The 17,978-nt window shown below is 48.7% G+C and overlaps 1 long non-coding RNA gene across 1 annotated transcript in view; it reads right to left on the reverse strand.

Annotated features, from left to right (window-relative positions):
* Positions 1-17,529, reverse strand: part of LOC142599267 (uncharacterized) — a 675,914-nt gene extending 658,385 nt beyond the window's left edge. Inside the window, exon 1 of the long non-coding RNA XR_012832897.1 lies at positions 17,179-17,529. This is a non-coding gene — a long non-coding RNA (uncharacterized LOC142599267). The remainder of the gene's footprint in view (positions 1-17,178) is intronic.
* Between the last annotated feature and the right edge of the window lie 449 nt (positions 17,530-17,978).

The raw sequence follows: 17,978 nt of genomic DNA on the forward strand, positions 1-17,978 counted from the left end.
GCAGACCAGATGCACCGAACCTGCAATCGTCATTGTCCCCTTTGCGCTGCTTCATTGACTCAAGCATGTCCTTTATGCTCCAGCTACCACTAGCTTCTCCCATCACTCCAATTCAGAAGCACCTACAAGTGTCTCACCACATCTTCCCCCCCGCCCCCCTCCCCGCATGCAGTGAGTTAACAGGGAGCTGCAGGGAATGTCAGTAATTGCAAAGGCGTCTCCAGTAACAGGGCTGCCTTTGCAGCGATGTATTTCTCTCCCTTTCAGCCAAATGGTTTTCCGGGAGGGGCGAGGAGCGGGGTGGGGGTGGGAGAAGAGGGAACTGCTGCAATGGTTCGATTTGGCAGCCAGGTTATTGCACGGGGCTGTGCGCCAACTGCAGGCCCGGCTCCTCATCCATTACATGCAAGTGCTTGCTGCTGTTTGGGGAGAAGAGTTGAGCAGTTGGAAAGAGCAGGGCACGGTGGGGCGGGGACAGGAATCAATTATTTACAAAAACCAAAGGTAGCTTGGGCTCATGGCAAGGTTTCGGTAGCAAGGTTTTAGTAGCCGGGGGGGGGGAGGGGCGGTGCTGCAGAGGTGGCTCCTGTGAGAAGACACCAGAAGCTGCTCTCATGTCGGACAGAGCCAGTTTCGGCCAACTCCAAGACGGACACACCACTGGCCAAAGCTGAGACAATAAGCGATGTTGGGAGTGTCTCTGTGTCAGATGCCGGACTTGTCCAGGCTTGTTGGTGCCGAATACAGGGCCATTATGACCCAGCAGAAGGGGCCCTGGGGGAGTCCAGCTTGGGCGAGAGCAGGGATTGAGCAACTTGCTTATCTTGCACTGATAAGCACTGGACCTGAACAGGGGCAGGAGATGAGCAATTTGTTCATCTTCACAAGATGCAGCGCCTGACGGGTCTGCTCCTTAATCAACTAAGTGACGCCTGGGGTGAGGGGGAGCCTTCACAGCTTGACGTTACTTTGGTAAAACTAAACAGACCACCGCTCCTCTGTACTGAACGCCTTTGTTCTCTGCCACTTCCCCCCCCAGCCCCGATCAACTGCACAACAAGCCTTGTTAAGGGCCAATCGACACACAATACCTGACTTAGTCCCACCTCGCCAAAAGTATAAATCTGGCATTTAGAATCCTCTTTTTCTGAGGACGAGAACTCCAACTATCCGGACGGGTCGACGGGCCTGGACCTCTCTCCTCCCCAAGCAGGGACGCCTCTTTGGTAAGACTTGCGCCTCCGACTATGTCGGATGTTACCCCGGGAAAACTATCATTAACAAAAGCGCTGAACTATTAACTTGAGCTCAAAATTGTTGCAGTTAGTGCATTTATCAACGGCAATTCCAAACTTTTATATCTGTCGCTCCAATAAATTACCTATTTTTCTTTTCAACTTTGCAAAACTGTTTCAGTGAAAGTCCTTAGTGGGGCTCTGACAGGCAAACGTTGACTCTGATAAGTGGCTACACACACACTACTTTAGACATAAACCATTGACCAAGTCTGGGACTAAGACTGGACCTAGCCGCACCTAGGCTCCTCTCTGAGAAGGAGTTTAGAAAGCAAGGGGGTCCTTTCTGAACCTCGTGACTCAACGGGAGGGCCTCCCTCAGCCACACATCAGACTTGTACCCTTTCACGCGACACTCTGTGATAACACATTTAAGAAAGGATAAAAAATGCTGCGCAACAGCAGCTGGGAGAGAGGAGCGAGAATATGTGAGAGAAACAATTATGCAGACACCAAGGTCAGGGAAGAAGGAGGGAGAGGAGGTGCTCCAGGCACCGGAGCAGAGATATCCCTACAGCCCATGGTGAAAACCATGGTGACGACGCAGGTTGTCCCCCTGCAGCCTGTGGAGGACCACAGTGCAGCAGATATCCACTCTGCAGCCCGTGGAGGACCCCACGTCAGAGCAGGTGGAGATGCCTTGAAGGAAGCTGCAGCCCGTGGACAGGAGTCCATGCAGGAGCCAGTTTTCTGGCAGGACCTGTGGCACTTGGGGGACTCACATTGGAGCAGTCCATTCCTGAAGGACTGTACTCCGTGGAAAGGACCCATGCTGGAGCAGTTCGTGAAGAACTGCAGCCCATGGGAAGGACCCACGTTGGAGAAGTTCGTGAAGGACTGTATCCCATGGGAGGGACCCCATGCTGGAGCAGGGGAAGAGTGTGAAAAAGAAGGAATGGCAGAGATGAAGCATTATGAACTGCTCGCAACCCCCATTCCCCATCCCCCTGCACCGCTCAGTGGGAGGAGGTAGAAGAGTTGGGAGTGAAGTTGAGTCTAGAGAAGAAGGGAGGGGTGGGGGAAGGTGGTTTAATTTTTGCTTTATTTCTCACTATCCTGCTCTGTTACAATTAATGGACAATAAATTAAATTAATATCACCAAGTCAAGTCTGTTTTGCCCGTGGCAGTAATTGGTAAGTAATCTCCCTGTCCTTATCTCAACCCACGAGCTTTTCATCGCATTTTCTCCCCCTGCCCTGTTGATGGAGGAGGAGTGATAGAGCGGCTTGGTGGGCAGCTGGTGGCCAGCCAAGGTCAACCCACCACATCATCTTTTGTCAGGCATGTGCTTTTTCACCTCCTGCAGCTCCACCAGCCTCGCTCTCGTACACCCCTTGTGTGCACAGATTTCTTTCCCCAGTGCTCAATCCCCCCTTCACTTTCCTTCCACCCCTTTTCCCCAGGTCTCCCTGTATTTCACAGGCCCATCACAGGGAACAAATGCTGAAGTCTGTATCGTCAGCTTCCCCATTGCATGGAATGTGCAGAAAAGTCCCTGTCTTATTGATGGCATGGGGTTGGGAAGTAGGTATTACGGTGGCTATGGTGCAAGGCACATGTGTGCATTGCTCAGCCTGGCACCTTTAGAAACTTTTCCCTGGGCTTTATTTCCCCTCCTGACACTGTGAAGCAGGGATGCTATGGGCATAATTGGTTAGTAATTTGTGTCCATATTGCCTGACAGATAAATTACTTCCCTTCAAAGAAAGGGGAAAGCTCTCATACTTCGAGAATCCACTGAGACCTTCACGGCCTCCCAGGATTACATGCAACCAATGATGGCCCCTTGCATGAAGATTAATTATCATTTAAAAATTCTAGATATTTGATTAGTGTAGTGATGCCCAGTTCTACTGTCAAGATCAATCAGAAGAGGTGTCTGGCAAGATAAACATTTAATTTTAATTAGGAACAACAAATGTACAGATGTGGCAGGGTGACAGACTTTTCAGTTACTTCAATTTGCTTCAAAAATACTTCGGTTAGTATTTGAAGGGGTAAAATTTTCTAGACTGGTAGCTTGCAGTTTCTTGGTGCAAGAAATTGCACTGACCTTACCATTTTATATAGAGTTTGATATAGAAGTAAGATTAAATTTGGCACAACGACTACAGCATATTACTTTGGTAACATATCTGGTAAGCATTTTTAATTTCAACAATTTTACATTAAAAGATACTAAGAATGCAGCTAGGACATTTTCTCACAAGAATTAAAAATGTGTGTGTGTATTAAAATAAATACCTACATTTGTTAAAATAAATTGAGTTTTAGTTTTCCAGAAGAGTAGATAATGTGAAAATTGACATGTACATAACCAAAGAAAAAGTCTTTACTCTGCAAAATTTACTACCTAAAAGGTGACATGTGGTGTCACTTGTTGAAGAAGAATTATGTGAGCTTTAATGTATAGATGGAAAATTCATTTACTTCTAAATATCATAGCAGTGCCATGTTCTCCACACAACCCCAAATACAATTTAATTGATGGGAAAGGTTTCTTCTGTTTATTCTTTTACAACTGTAATAGTTAATGCCCATCCCCAAAGACAGTCCTTCACCACAGAAAGCTTTCCAGATTTCATGAGATTTTCAGTGTCACCTACCTGCATCACCCCTTTCCCTCATTCCTACATGCAGTTTGGCTTGGGTTTTCACCTAATGTAAGAAGAGGTCACCACGCCACCTCCAGAGAGGTGATAACCACTGGACCTTGCAGCCTTCTGCTGAAAATCATGGAATGTCTTCCAGTAATTATCTAAGGCTATTTCAGGCCTTTCTAGGTTAGTTTGCTACATTTCACAAACCTAAACACCCCACAGACTGCAAGTAATAACTTCTAGCTAGCCACCTTGTGGAATATAAGGATCAAAAGCACTTTTTCCTGCCATCCTGTGCTTTGCCTTTGTGAGGTACTCGCAACTTTTCACAGTCCCTATCGCCACTATATGGTAACCACACAGCTCTTTTCATACAGAAATTTCATACAGAAATGACAGAAACAGGATGATGTAGAAACCCACCATTGCTTTATGGTGATTCAGCCTTCATTCAGTTCCCGTGTGTAAGTTTCTTTAAAACTCTTCCTGTACTGACAATATTGTCCTCAGTACAGGAAAGACATGGACCTGTTGGAGCAGGTCCAGAGGAGGGCCACAAAAATGATCAGAGGGATAGAACACCTCTCCTATGAGGACAGGCTGAGACGTGGGGTTTTTCAGCCTGGAGAAGAGAAGGCTCTGGGTAGACCTTAGTGTGGCCTTTCACAGGGCTTATAAGAAAGATGGAGAGAGACTTTTTAACCAAGGCCTGTAGTGACAGGACAAGGGGCAACAATTTTAAACTGAAAGAGGGTAGATTTTGATTGGACATAGGGAAGAAAATTTTTTATGATGAGGGTGGTGAGACACTGGAACGGGTTGCCCAGAGAAGCTGTGGATGTCTGTCCTGGTTTCAGCTGAGATATAGAATTCATTTTTCTTCCTAGTAGCTGGTATAGTGCTGCGCTTTGGATTTAGTATGAGAATAATGTTGATAACACACTGATGGTTTTAGTTGTTGCCAGGTAGCGGTAGTGTCTACACTAAGTCAGGGACTTTTCAGCTTCTCACGCTCTGCCAGGTGCACAAGAAGCTGGGAGAGCACAGCCAGGACAGCTGACCCAGACTGGCCAAAGGGATATTCCCTACCACATAATGTCATGCTCCCTATACATATAACTGGGGAGGCTAGCCGGGAGGCAGATTGACTTCTCGGAAACAGACTGGGTGTCGGATTGCTTTATTTTCCTTTCACATATGGTGAGCAACTGTGTTTCTGCATCACTTGTATTATTAGTAGTAGTAGTGTTGTTGTTATCTTCCTTTGTTATCCTATTAAACTGTCTTTATCTCAACCCACGAGTTTGGGGTTTTTTTCCCCATTCTCCTCCCCATCCCCTTGGGGGGGGGGAGGGGAGGAGTGAGCAAGTGGCTGCGTGGTGTTCAGCTGCTGGCTGGGGCAAAACCACAACAATGTCCCATCATGGGAAGTGTTCAAGGCCAGGTTGGACAGGGCTTTGACCAACCTGATCTAGTGAAAGATGTCCCTGCCCATGGCAGGCAAGGGGCTTGGACTAGATGACCTTTAAAGGTCCCTATGAACCCAAACTATTCTATGATTCTATGATATTGCATAACATTGAGACATGGCACAGATTTACCTTTTCCCGAGTCCTTTGTACAGTTCAATTTTAGGGAATTTCTGGTTGAATGACAAGGTCTGAAAGCAAGATCATTGTCGTGGTTTTACCCCAGCCGGCAGCTGAGCACCACACAGCCACTCGCTCACTCCCCCCCCCCATCAGGATGGGGGAGAGAATTGGAAGAGTGAAAGTGAGAAAACTCATGGGTTGAGATAAAGACAGTTTAATAGGTAAAGCAAAAGCCATGTGCACAAGCGAAGCAAAACAAGGAATTCGTTCACTACTTCCCATTGGCAGGCAGATGTTCAGCCATCTCCAGGAAAGCAGGGCTCCATCACGCGTAACGGTTACTTGGGAAGACAAACGCCATCACTCCAAATGCCGCCGCCCCCCCCCTCTTTCTCTTCCCCAAGCTCCTTATAAACAATGATGTCATCAATGTATTGCAGGTGCTCTGGGGCTTCACCCTTTTCCAGTGCAGTCTGAAACAGTCCATGGCAAATGGTGGGGCTGTGTTTCCACCCCTGGGGCAGTCGATTCCAGGTGTACTGGACGCCCCTCCAAGTGAAGGCAAACTGTGGCCTGCACTCTGCTGCCAAAGGCATTGAGAAAAATGCATTTGCAATATCACTTGTGGCATACCACTTGGCTGCCTTTCACTCCAATTCGTATTGAAGTTCCAGCATGCCTGGCACGGCAGCACTCATGGGTGGCGTGACTTCGCTCAGGCCACGATAGTCTACCGTCAGCCTCCACTCTCCATTGGAGTTCCACGCTGGCCATGTGGGACTGTTAAAGGGTGAGTGGGTTCTGCTGATCACTCCCTGACCCTCCAGTTGATGAATTAGCTTATGGATGGGAACCAGGGAGTCTCGGATGGTGCGATATTGTCACCGGTGCACGGTTGTGGTAGTGATTGGCACCTGTTCTTTAACCTTCAGAAACCTCACAACAGAAGGGTCCTCCGAGAGACCGGACAAAGTAGACAGCTTTCCAATTTCCTCTGTCTCCAAGGCAGCTATACCAAAAGCCCACCAGTACCCTTTTGGGTCCTTGAAATACCCTCTCCAGAGGTAGTCTATGCCCAGGATGCACGGAGCCTCTGGCCCAGTCACAATGGGGTGCTTTTCCCACTCATTCCCAGTTAGACTGACTTCAGCCTCCAGCAGAGTCAACTGTTGGGATCCCCCTGTCACTCCAGAAATAGAGATGGGTTCCACCCCTTCATAGCTCGATGGCATTAGGGTACACTGTGCACCAGTGTCCACCAGGGCCTTGTACTCCTGTGGGTCCGATGTGCCAGGCCATCGGATCCACGCAGTCCAATAAAACCAGTTGTCCCTCTCCTCCACCTGGCTGGAGGCAGGGCCCCTCTAATCCTGCTCATTGTATTCGCTACTCACTTCTTGCAAAAATGACTTAGAGGTCCCTTCAAGAGGATCATAAGTGCGATCGGGCCTTTCACTTGGCCTGGGGGACTGCCCGGTGGAAACTGGAGCGTCATTTTTCCTTGAAGAATCTCTTTTTATGACTGTTTTGCCTTGCAACTCATGTACTCGTGCCTGTAGGGTCGAGGTAGGCTTCCCATCCCATTTCCTCTTGTCTTCTCCGTGGTCGTGCAGATAAAACCACAGGATAACTCATGGTGTGTACGCTCTATATCCCTTCTCCGGAGCAGAGGAACCCTTACTCCTAACAGCTGAAATACGGGTCTGTGCAGGTGGGGAGTAAGATATATTCTCTTTGAGTTGCCGGACCTCCTGGGACAGTTTCTCCACAGCCGAGACGAGGGAGGAAGAAAGGCTCTCTTCATATTGCGGAGTCGGCCAGCCACTTCATCCACTGTGGGTGCCTCTTCACTTTTCCAGTCAATTACTGCCAGTGAGTTGGCAACAACTGTTGTTGTTATTTCCCTCTCCCTTTGCTGTCCCAGTAAACTGTCCTTGTCCCAACCCACGAGGTTTACCTTTGTCTTCCCAGTCTCCTCCCCATCCCGCCAGGGGAAGGGGTGAGCGAGGGGCCGCGTGGTGCTCAGCTGTCGGCTGGGGCTAAACCACGATAAGGGGAAAAAACTGCTGTGCCACAGCAGCCGGAAGAGAGAGGAGTGAGAATATGTGAGAGAAGCAATTGTGCAGACACGAAGGTCAGTGCAGAAGGAGGGGGAGGAGGTGCTTCAGGCGCTGGAGCAGATATTCCCCGGCAGCCCGTGGTGAAGACCATGGTGGAAGACCAGGTTGTCCCCATGCAGCCCATGGAGGGCCATGGTGGACCAGATATCCACCTGCAGCCCGTGGAGGACCCCACACCAGAGTAGGTGGATGTGCCCGAAGGAGGCTGTGACCTCGTGGAGAGCCCACGCTGGAGCAGGCTCCTGGCAGGACCTGTGGACCCGTGCAGAGAGAGGAGCCCACGCTGGAGCAGGTTTGCTGGCAGGACCGGTGACCCCGTGGGGGACCCACGCTGGAGCAGTCTGTTCCTGAAGGTCTGCACCCCGTGGAAAGGACCCATGCTGGAGCAGTTTGTAAAGAACTGTAGCCCGTGGGAAGGACCCACGTTGGATAAGTTCATGAAGGACTGTCGCCTGTGGGAGGGATCCCACACTGGAGCAGGGGAAGAGTGTGAGGAGTCCTCCCCCTGAGGAGAAACGAGCACCAGAGACAATGTGTGATGAACTGACCGCAACCCCCCATTCCCTGTCCCCCTGTGCCGCTGGGGGGGAGGAGGTAGATAAGCCAGGAATGAAGTTGAGCCCAGAAAGAGGGTAGGGGTGGGGGGAAGGTATTTTAAATTTGTTGTTTGGTGTTTTTTTTTTCTCATTACCCTACTCTGATTTGATTTGTAATAAATTAAATTAATTTCCCCAATTCGAGTCTGTTTTGCCCATGATGGTAATTGCTGAGTGATCTCCCTGTCCTTATCTCGACCCACAAGCTTTTAATTATATTTTCTCTCCTCTGTCTAGTTGATGAGGTGGAGTGATAGAGCGGCTTGGTGGTCATCTGGCATCCAGCCAAGGTTACTCCACCACAGGGGGACACCTGATATATGCTGGGCACGCAATATGACTGTGTGCAAGCAAGTTAGGAGATTGCTGGAGGGCGTTAATGACAATTTCTTGACACGGGTGATTGATGAACTGAGTAGGGTAGATGCTGAGCTGGACCTGTTACTTGAAAACAAAGAAGAATTAGCTGACAATGTAAAGGTCAAAAGCCTTGGTTGCAGTGATCATGAGATGGTGGAGTTTAATATCCTGAGAAAAGAGAGCAAAATGAATAGTAGAATTAAAACCCTGGACTTTGGGCAAGCAGATTTTTCAGGGATCTGCATCGCAGGATCCCATGGGAGGCTGCCCTGAAGTACAAAGAGGCCCAGGAGAACTGGGCGATCTTCAAGGACTACCTCTTCAAAGCACAAGAACAACCCATTCCACTGTGCGTAAAATTGAGCAACCTTGAAAGAAGAAGGACAGCATGGATGAGCAGGGAACTGACTGAGGTCAAGCATAAAATGGGAAGTATGCAGAAGGTGGAAATGGGAATGGAGTACCTAGTCAGAATATAAAGACATTACCCAAGTGTGCAGGGACAGAATTTGAAAAGCCAAAGCTCAGCTGGAATAGGAACTAGTGAGGGACGTGAAGGGCAACAAGAACGGCTTCTTCAGGTATGTGGGCAGCAAAAAGGAAGCTAAGGAAAATGCGGGCCCACAGTTCAATGGGTCAGGGGACCTAGTGACCAAGGACAAGGAAAAGGCTGAGGTACTCAATGTCTTTTCCATCTCTGATTTCACTGGTAAGCTCTGCCCTCAGGCCTTTCGGGTGCCCGAGCCTAGTGTCAGAGTCTGTGAGAGAGAAGCATTACCTACAGTAGAGGAATATCAAGTTAGGGATCACTTAACCCACTTAGACATGCACAAGTCCATGGGACCAGATGGGATGCATCCAACAGTGCTGAAGGAGCTGGCCAATGTCATTGTGAGGCAGCTCTCTATCATCTTTGAAAGGTCATGGCAATTGGGAGAGGTTCCGGATGACTGGAGAAAGGCGAATGTCACACCCATCTTCAAGGATAGCACAAAGGAGGATCTGGGGAACTGCAACCCAGTCAGCCTTACCTCTTTTGCTAGGAGGGTTATGGAGAAAATCATAGAATCACAGAATCATAGAACAGTTTGGGTTGGAAGGGACCTTTAAAGGTCATCTAGTCTAAACCCCCCTGCAATGAGCAGGGACATCTTCAACTAGCTCAGGTTGCTCAGAGCCCTGTTCAACCTGACCTTGAATGTTTCCAGGGATGGGGCATCTGCCACCTCTCTGGGCAACCTGTTCCAGTGTTTCACTACCTCAGGGCCATGTCCAGGCACATAAACAACAAGAAAATGTGATTTGGAACAACCAGCATGGCTTTAACAAGGGCAAATGGTGTCTGATGAACTCGATAGCTTTCTATGATGGGATGACTGGCTCTGTGGACATGGGGAGAAGAGTGAATGTAGTTTCCCTTGACTTAAGGAAAGCCTTTGACACTGTCTCCCATAGTATCCATATAGCCAAGCTGGAGAGAGATAGTTTAGATAGGTGGGCTATAAGGTGGATGGACAGTTGCCTGAACTGTTGGGCTCAAAGGTTTGTGACTGAGTGTACAAAGTCCTACTGGTAGCCAGTTACTGATGTTCCTCAATTGTTGATACTGAGGCCAATACTATTTAATATCTTTATTAAGGACCTGGACGATGGGACAGAATGTATCCTTGGCAAGTTTGTGGATGACACCAAATTGGGAGGAGTGGCTGATATGCTGGAGGACATGGCTGCTATTCACAGGATCTTGATAAGCTGACTATATGAGCTGACAGGAACCTCATAAACATTAACTAAGGCAAATGCAAAGTCCTGCATGTGAGAGACTGAAAGGGTTAATGTGTGTTAATGTCTCAAACATTGTGGCGGGAAACAGTTACGGTCTGCATTGGGATAATAAACCACAAAGGAAAAGTTGGTTAGCACAGGGCGCGGAGGGCGTGTCGGAGGATGTGCAGCTCCATATTCTGATCACCATATATGGCCAAAGGTCATACAGAGTTCATTTAAGGAAGGGGCTCACGACCACCCAAAAGACCCCTCGAGACCACCCACCCTAATGGCGAAAGATCAAGAACACTGGTGAGACCACATCTGGAGTATTGTGTACAGTTTGGGGCTCCCCAGTATAAGACAGACATTGACATACTGGAATGAGTCCAGCAGAGGCCACCAAGATGGTTAGGGGGCTGGAACACCTGACATATGTTTTTGTTGTGGGTTTTTTTCTGCCTTAAGAACAGAAAGCTATGGGGAGATCTTATTGCTGCCTACAACTACCTAATGGGACAGTATACATGTAGGGAAATTTCTGTAACAAAATTCAGTGCAGGATCTTATGGAAGGGGAAGGTGATATTTATTTACTAAATCTCTAAGTTTATTTTACCCACTCACTCTCTCACACCCACATACAGCCACCAAAATGTACATCTGAGTGGTCTGGCCAGGATCACTTGTGTGCTACACTGAGGACAAGGGATGCTGGCTATCAAGCCCTCACTACATATCTTGGGTTCCTCTTGATTGGTGACAATGTACTATTTTTGGACAGATCTTTTATAGCCTATAGGAGTCAACAGTTGTTATGGGGTGGTCTTTCACTTCAGAATTGTGTGGACTTCAGTCTCCATCAGTCTTAGGCAAGGTACCTGCTCATTGTCTGTTGTTGGGCTAACAGGAAAAGAAATGGAATATGTGATATGCTTCAAGCTTGTTGTCATCTTCTTGTTTTTAGAGTGCAGGGTCTTCTGCTGACAAGTCATCTGTGCTGTGATCTGAGCAGAGCGCAGGCCTTCTGGTTGCGACAGAAACACATTCTTGAGTTTCACGTCTGAGAACAGTGCCCTGGGAACCATGTTCTTCATTATCCATACAGGCTATTCTTTCAACCCTTGTTCTGCTGCTTCTTGCAGTGTTTTCTCACACTCACACACATTTGCATTCATATTTCATTCCTACCAATGTTCACATTTTTGTTTCAAATAACTACAGCCCCCTCTTGGTTCAGAGAATGTCTACATTGAAATGAATGATATTAGTATATGGATTCATTGTGATTCATCTCAGTATATTGGTCATCTGGACATCCCAATGTGTTTTTGGTTTTTTTTCTTAATCAATCTATGATCTTCAATCAAATTATTCATAGCATGAAGGCATGCAAAGCAGTGTAGAGTATATCACAATATTACTGGCATTGTGTTGTGGTTTTACCCCAGCCAGTAGCTGAGCACCACGCAGCCGCTCGCTCACTCCTCCCGGTTGGGATGAGGGAGAGAATTGGAAGAGTGAAAGAGAGAAAACTCCTGGGTTGAGATAAAGACAGTTTAATAGGTAAAGCAAAAGCCACGTGCACAAGTGAAGCAAAACAAGGAATTCATTCACCACTTCCCATGGGCAGGCAGGTGTTCAGCCATCTCCAGGAAAGCAGGGCTCCATCATGTGTAATGGTTACTTGGGAAGACAAATGCCATCACTCCGAATGCCGCCGCTGGCCCTTCTTCCTCTTCCCCAAGCTCCTTATAAAGTGAGCATGACATCATATGGTATGGAATATCCCTTTAGTCATTCGGGGTCAGCTGTCCCAGCTGTGTCCCCTCCCAACTTCCTGTATACCCCCAGCCTACTTGCTGGCAGGGCAATGTGAGAAGCAGAAAAGGCCTTGACTCTGTGTAAGCACTGCAGCTCTATATAACAAACACATCTCTCTATTATCAACACTGTTTCCAGCACAAATCCAAGGTGCCCACCAGAGCTGCTCTATCACTCCCCTCGTTCACTAGACAGGGGAGAAAAAGTATAACAAAAAGCTTATGGGTCGAGATAAGGACAGGGAGAGATCACTCACTAATTATCATCACGAGCAAAACAGACTGAACCTAGAGAGGAAATTCATCTAATTTATTACCAAGCAAAACAGAGTAGAGGAATGAGAAATAAAACCAACCTCCGCCCCCCCCCAGCGGCACAGGGGGACGGGGAATGGGGGGTACGGTCAGTTCATCACGCGTTGTTTCTGCCGCTTCTTCATCCTCAGGGGGAGGACTCCTCTCATCATTCCCCTGCTCCAGCATGGGGTCCCTCTCACGGGAGACAGTCCTTCACGACCTTCTCCAACGTGAGTCTTCTCCATGGGGTGCAGACCTTCAGGAGCAAACTGCTCCAGTGTGGGTCCCCCACAGGGTCACAAGTCCTGCCAGAAAACCTGCCCTGGCGTGGGCTCCTCTCTCCATGGATCCACAGGTCCTGCCAGGAGCTTGCTCCCGCGCGGGCTTCCCACGGGGTCACAGCCTCCTTCAGGTGCCTCCACCTGCTCCGGCGTGGGGTCCTCCATGGTCTGCAGGTGGAATCTGTGCACCCCCTCATCCTCCCTCCATGGGCTGCAGGGGGACAGCCTGCTTCACCATGGTCTTCACCACGGGCTGCAGGGGGATCTCTGCTCCGGCGCCTGGAGCACCTCCTCCCCCTCCTTCTGCGCTGACCTTGGTGTGTGCAGAGCTTCTTACATCTTCTCACTCCTCTCTCTGGCTGCAAAAGCGCTCTCCGTTTTTTTCCCTTCTTAAATATGTTATCACAGAGGCGCTGATTGGCTTGGCCTTGGCCGGCGGCGGGTCCGTCTTGGAGCCGGCTGGCCTTGGCTCTATCAGACACAGGGGAAGCTTCTAGCAGCTTCTCACAGAAGCCACCCCTGTAGCCCCCCCCGACCCCGCTACCAAAACCTTGCCACCCAAACCCAACACAGTAAGGTATTGATTAAATATCATTTATTGGAGCTAACATTAGAAGGACAAAGAGAATAAGGAGAATATGTCCCTTCAGTTGGTGGGAATGCTGAGTTGTGGAGCATAAGATGGATCTCCAATCAGGGCATGGCATGTTGCATAGATCCCGTCCATGGACAGGTTCCCCAAAATTTTGGTCTTTAGAGCTCTTATAGGATTTTCTTACAAGAAAACAACTCTATTAATCATTTCTACTGTCAAGCAAAAACATGTTCACATGAGAACATGCTGCTATACTTTAAGATAAAGACAAGGACATGCAGGTGCTGTAATCTCTGGTGCCAAGCGGGAGCTGCCTACAAGCTCCTCCATTACAATTAGCTGGCTGAGTTTATCCTGTGGCCAAGGAATATGTACAGCACAACACAGGCTACACTAAGCTATAAGTGCACACTTACAGTACAGCACACTAAGCTGTTTAAGTGCAGCACAATTTAGGCCTGGGCCTGGGTTTACTCGGGTTAACTGTTATGTAGATCACGATGTACAGTAGTCTCTGGGTTAGGAACACTACAAGTGATCCCAGACTTAATCCCAGTATAGTGTTTTTGTATGTTATATTACTCTGATTATACTATAGTTGATGCATGACATGTGTGCACATTGCAGATGTTTCACCTCTTATCTATACACATCAGAAAAATTGCACATAGATTTTTCCACAAGGGTTTCAGTTTTCTGATACAATCCCTACCAAACTGGATACAGGGAAACAATACATATACATCCATTTCCAGTAGCATATATGTGAGCATCATTAACTGGTACCATGTTCAAGTAATTATTAAAAAATATTAAAAACTGTTTAGCTATTAATTGTCAGGCTCCTGTGCTTGCCATGGGGCTTGCTTGCCTTACTGTATAGTAGTCTAGTGCTCGTTAGTGGCTGCTTTTTGCTTTTGCTGCTCGCTGTAGTGCTGTACTGCTCATCATTTTACTGTGCTGTGCCTGGGAACATTTTGATAACAGCAATGGCGATGCGCCTGGGCTGGCAGATCGCCAGGGCATCGCTGCTGTTTCTGTGCTGCTGTACTGGACAGGCTGGAACTCCTGTGTGCACTCGAGTCGAAGGGACTGTGACCTGTGGATGAGTCCATGTGGGAGCAGGATACTCCAAAGCATCTGTGGCTGTGCATAAGTCCACCCCAGAGCAGGAATATCTCAAAGCATCTGTGGCCATGGTTATGTCTGTGCTGCAGCAGGTATACCTCTGGAGGGATTGTGAGCCAAGGATAAGTCCATGCTGCAGCAGGTACACCTTGAAGCATCGGTGGCTGTGCATGGGTCATGCTGGAGCACCTCAAAGTGTGTGGCGATGGATGAGCCCACGACAGGGCAGGTTTATTTCTGAAGGGACTGAAGTGACTGTAGCTGCTGCTAAGGCCATGCTGGATCAGGTATATCTATGAAGGCATTGTGGCCCATGGAGAAGGCCACACTGGAACAGGTGCACCTCGAAGTGACTGTGGCTGTGGATAAGTCTATGCTGCAGCAGGTGTACCCCTGGAGAGACTGTGGCTCATAGATAAGGCTCCACTTGGAGCAGGTATACCCCTAAGGGACTGCAGTCTGTGGATAAGTCCAAGCTGGAGCAGAGGCAAGGGGAGGTGTTCATTGCAATGGTAAACCCGATTGTCTGGTCCAAAGGGACAAGGGGTGGTGTCCCGGTTTCAGCTGAGAGGATTGATTTTCTTCATAGTAGCTAGTGTGGGGATATGTTTTGGATTTGTGCTGGAGACAGCACTGATAATATAGAGATGTTTTTGTTCTATGGACTTGTTGTTGAGCAGTGTTTACACGGGGCCAAGGCCTTTTCTGCTTCTTGCACTGCCCTGCCAGCGGGATGGCTGGGGGTGGACAAGAAGTTGGGAGGAGACACAGACAGGACAGGTGACCCAAACTGACCAAAGGGATATTCCATACTATATGACGTCATGCTCAGTTTATAAGGAGCTTGGGGGAAGGGGGGGGGGGGGGGGGGGCGGCGGCATTCGGAGTGATGGCGTTTGTCTTCCCAAGTAACCGTTACGCGTGACGGAGCCCTGCTTTCCTGGAGATGGCTGAACACCTGCCTACCCATGGGAAGTGGTGAATGAATTCCTTGCTTTGCTTTGCTTGTGCGCGTGGCTTTTGCTTTACCTATTAAACTGTCTTTATCTCAACCCACGAGTTTTCTCACTTTAACTTTTCTAATTCTCTTCCCCATCCTGATGGGGGGGAGTGAGCGAGCGGCTGCGTGGTGCTCAGCTGCCCGCTGGGGTAAAACCACGACAGGTGGATAGTGTAATGAAAATACCTTTAAATTGATGTAACCCATGATTTGAGTTACATGTTATAAGAATTACTGTAGCAGGAACCACCTGAACCAAAGGAGGACAAGCCTTACAAGAAGCAGCACAAGTGCAGCAGTGAACCTAACCTGAGCTGGCTTTGGTGCCTAGTAACTCCATGCATCACACCACCTCTCCTATCCTGAGTGACCACCATGGCGGATGGAGCCCAAGCTTATGGGCTGAGTGAATGCAACAGACATTTTGTGGACATTTGTGGACATTTTATTGACATTTTGATAGGGTGGTTCATAGAATAAGGGAATGATATCAGCATATTATATTATATTATATCATATCAAAAGATGAGAAGAGTGGTGGTAGTTAATGAAGATCTGTTGGATTGTGTGGAACCTGAGTATGACATAAATGGTACGGACTGAGTGGATAATGTCCTGGTTTCAGCTGAGAGAGAGTTAATTTTCTGCATAGTAGCTAGCATGGGGCTATGCTTTGGATTTGTGATGGAAACAGTGTTGATAATGCAGAGATGTTTTTGTTATATAGACGTGTTTTGTTATTGCTGAGCAGTGCTTACATAGAGTCAAGGCCTTTTCTGCTTCTCACACCACCCCGCCAGCAGGATGGCTGGGGGTGCACAAGAGGTTGGGAGGGGACACAGCCAGGACAGCTGACCCAAACTAACCAAAGGGATATTCCATACCATATGATGTCATGCTCAGCATATAAGGGACTGGGGGAAGAGGAAAGAATGGGGGGGGAGGGGCATGGTGGCGGCAGCATTCGCAGTGATGGCATTTGTCTTCCCAAGTAACCGTTATGCATGATGGAGCCCTGCTTCTTCTTTCAAGGTTGCTCAATTTTACGCACAGTGGAATGGGTTGTTCTTGTGCTTTGAAGAGGTAGTCCTTGAAGATCGCCCAGTTCTCCTGGGCCTCTTTGTACTTCAGGGCAGCCTCCCATGGGATCCTGCGATGCAGATCCCTGAAAAATCTGCTTGCCCAAAGTCCAGGGTTTTAATTCTACTATTCATTTTGCTCTCTTTTCTCAGGATATTAAACTCCACCATCTCATGATCACTGCAACCAAGGCTTTTGACCTTTACATTGTCAGCTAATTCTTCTTTGTTTTCAAGTAACAGGTCCAGCTCAGCATCTACCCTACTCAGTTCATCAATCACCCGTGTCAAGAAATTGTCATTAACGCCCTCCAGCAATCTCCTAACTTGCTTGCACACAGTCATATTGCGTGCCCAGCATATATCAGGTGTCCCCCTGTGGTGGAGTAACCTTGGCTGGATGCCAGATGACCACCAAGCCGCTCTATCACTCCACCTCATCAACTAGACAGAGGAGAGAAAATATAATTAAAAGCTTGTGGGTCGAGATAAGGACAGGGAGATCACTCAGCAATTACCATCATGGGCAAAACAGACTCGAATTGGGGAAATTAATTTAATTTATTACAAATCAAATCAGAGTAGGGTAATGAGAAAAAAAAAACACCAAACAACAAATTTAAAATACCTTCCCCCCACCCCTACCCTCTTTCTGGGCTCAACTTCATTCCTGGCTTATCTACCTCCTCCCCCCCAGCGGCACAGGGGGACAGGGAATGGGGGGTTGCGGTCAGTTCATCACACATTGTCTCTGGTGCTCGTTTCTCCTCAGGGGGAGGACTCCTCACACTCTTCCCCTGCTCCAGTGTGGGATCCCTCCCACAGGCGACAGTCCTTCATGAACTTATCCAACGTGGGTCCTTCCCACGGGCTACAGTTCTTTACAAACTGCTCCAGCATGGGTCCTTTCCACGGGGTGCAGACCTTCAGGAACAGACTGCTCCAGCGTGGGTCCCCCACGGGGTCACCGGTCCTGCCAGCAAACCTGCTCCAGCGTGGGCTCCTCTCTCTGCACGGGTCCACAGGTCCTGCCAGGAGCCTGCTCCAGCGTGGGCTCTCCACGAGGTCACAGCCTCCTTCGGGCACATCCACCTACTCTGGTGTGGGGTCCTCCACGGGCTGCAGGTGGATATCTGGTCCACCATGGCCCTCCATGGGCTGCATGGGGACAACCTGGTCTTCCACCATGGTCTTCACCACGGGCTGCCGGGGAATATCTGCTCCAGCGCCTGAAGCACCTCCTCCCCCTCCTTCTGCACTGACCTTCGTGTCTGCACAATTGCTTCTCTCACATATTCTCACTCCTCTCTCTTCCGGCTGCTGTGGCACAGCAGTTTTTTCCCCTTATCGTGGTTTAGCCCCAGCCGACAGCTGAGCACCACGCGGCCCCTCGCTCACCCCTTCCCCTGGCGGGATGGGGAGGAGACTGGGAAGACAAAGGTAAA

The sequence above is a fragment of the Balearica regulorum genome, chromosome W (genome assembly GCF_011004875.1).
Source record: "Balearica regulorum gibbericeps isolate bBalReg1 chromosome W, bBalReg1.pri, whole genome shotgun sequence".
NCBI lineage: Eukaryota > Metazoa > Chordata > Aves > Gruiformes > Gruidae > Balearica > Balearica regulorum.